Source organism: Boleophthalmus pectinirostris, unplaced genomic scaffold, assembly GCF_026225935.1.
Source record: "Boleophthalmus pectinirostris isolate CB_2022bp ecotype Guang Dong unplaced genomic scaffold, ASM2622593v1 HiC_scaffold_19, whole genome shotgun sequence".
NCBI lineage: Eukaryota > Metazoa > Chordata > Actinopteri > Gobiiformes > Gobiidae > Boleophthalmus > Boleophthalmus pectinirostris.
In genome coordinates, this window is record NW_026571140.1 from 5,082,564 (window position 1) to 5,085,421 (window position 2,858).

Here is a 2,858-nt window from a genome sequence, read left to right on the forward strand (position 1 = left end):
TCCCACTACTCGCTCCTACTACTGTTTTTTTTTTTGCGCTTAAGGACAATTCAAACCTCTGGTCATAATTCTGGACTCTCATACTCACTACTACCTTGTGGAAAGCGAGTTGGTGACGGTACTGCTGGGAGTAAAAATCACTGGACTCCATTATAAAATGTTGTATATGGTTATACATTCATTATAAGGAAATCTGTTAAATGTACCTCAACATTACTGGTATCAAGCTTGATCATTAATCTTCAGAATTGTAAATATAGTTTTTTTTGTTTGTTCACTGAAAGCACTGTTAATATATGGCACCAGCCACTAAATCCAAATTTCTGTCTCCATTATTAGGTGTCACGCACCTCCCAGAGCCGATACCTTTGTCTTCTGACCTAGCCTGCAATAATCTTTATTTCCTTTTGGCAAGCATCATCATATATGCTACACTTTGCCTCTTATGTTCAGCAGCATGGTATTTTAATTTATTTACCTCTATAGAGATAAATAAGTTACAGGTCAGATCTGTGGAGAGGCGATCCTGCTCACAGTAAGGTGTGTTTTTCTAGGTATTTGTTTAACAATAAAAACATCTGGCAAGTTTAATGACGTTTAATGCTGAACTGCAGAGTATTTCACACATGAAAATGTATTTTATTTATAATTCTTTTATCTTATTTGGTTTATTTATGAGACAGGGACCATACACAATATACATTCACTGTAACAGAGAGATGTTTTGTGCCAGGTTGTAGCACTAGAGCTCATTTCCACCTGACGTCCCTGATGCATGTTTTTTTAGGTTTGACTTTCAGATTTCCAAGCAGGCGGTCTACCCCCCACCAGAAAAGTGACACAGTGCACTTTTAAATATCCAAAAGCGTCTTAGACATTTTCTCAGTTGCATTTAGTACTTTTCAGAATACTTTTCTAATAGCTTACTTTTACTCCTACTTGACAATATTTTATTCAAGTAACAGTCTTTGTACTTGAGTTTTGAAGTTTCTCTTCCCACTTTCTACAAGAGACAAAAGCTTTATGTCGACAATATGAAGTTGACTTGTTTCATCATTTAATGTTTTGTTCTTCCAATGACATGAACTTCAGAATAAATCAGATGTAGTGTCTGAACAGTTACTCTGTAAGTTGCTCTTACTTGGTTAGTAGTTTTCCCAATTTAATTGCTAAGTAATTTCCTGGATGACTACTTTGTACTTCTACTTGCGTAATATTATTCTGAAGTAACATTACTCGTACTTCAATATAATTTTTGCCGACTTTACCAAACGTTGCCTATATAGCCACACCAAAAATGACAAATGACTGATCATTTAGAATCTACAGGCACATTACACTGCACGTTTCACGACTGTGTCATGTTGTGAGTGCGTGTTTCCCTCCAGACCATCTCTAAATATCCACTCACTTGCACTGGACCCATGGGTGCTTCCTGGTCCTGCCCCGCCTCCTCCTGTGTGACCTCTGACCTCTGCCCAGCTGCCATGTCTGTTTAGGCGGCGTGCTCATGTGTCGACGCGGGCTATGTTCATGATGCTGGCACATGGCATTTCGCACATATCCAGAGCCATACCAGAGCCCGCGTGGACCTGCCCCATGCCCGCACACGTGCCACTGGGGCTCGGTCTATTTTCAGTCCATACCCCCCATCTCCACGGCTTACACGGAACAGTGGAGGTTGTCATGTTGTGGTTATGATGAAATTATTCAAGGTGTGATCTTCCACAGTATGGCATTCACCGTCTATTGTGCATTTACCATATTTTCCAGACTACTGAACGCACCTGAATATACGCTGCATCAACGAAATTTTAACCAAATTTTAAATTAATCATATATAGACTGCACCTGAATATAAGCCGCAGGTGTCCACATCTTCAAGAACATTATCAAGGGCCGTCTGCTTTTATCATCTCTGAAAGCTTTTGTCGTCTTTTTACATTGAGTCAGTTCGTCACGCTGCCATCGCCAAAATCTCACCATCGACTCACTGATGTCGAATTCACGTGCAGCAGCTTTGTTTCCTTCTTCAAAAGTCACATCAATCGCCGTTAACTTAAAAGCTGCATCATCTGCATTTCTTCGTGTGTTTTCTATGAGGAGGGTGTGTGTATGAAGCACAAAATAACTTCAAATCTTCCTCAGCGCATCACCCCGTGCTCTACTGCGCATGTCTCCTGCAGAAAGAGTCTCTGTTCTGTCTGTATCATGTCAGTGTCTTGGAGGATTTCAGCAGATTTCAGACTCTCTTGGGGGCGGGGATAGGTGTATGGATCAGGTCTGAGTGGCTGTCTGGCTACTGAAGTTTGAGACGTTTCTTCTCATCATTTACACATACGGGTAAGACATATCACTCACTAATGTTCATTTAGCATCATAACTTATTTTATCACACGGCGATAAACTATTTGAGTGCACTGACAATATCACGAGCTAGTGTAGCAACTTCATGTGAACCCTAGATCCATGTGTCACCGCACAGACAGTTGTGTTTTCTGCACTCTGCTGCATATATTTGCTGTCTTCCCAAACCATAGAGTGTATATATGACAATGTGCCAAACAAAGAATCCATCCATATATTCGCTGCAGGGTTCAAAGTGTGAGAAAAAAGTAACGGTTTATAGTCCGGAATTTGTGGTATCCAGTTACAGAAAAACACACATTCTTACTATGAACGAGGTCACCTCTCTCTCCACAGATCTGACTTGTGACTGTCACCTGCTTCTCTCCATGGTGATAGAAATATTGAAAGCCATACTGCGGGACATTCTAGGATAAGGATTAATATCCCCATAGTAATCCCAAAATGACAGACCATTGACCAGAAAAGTTATAGAAGTTTATTTTATCACT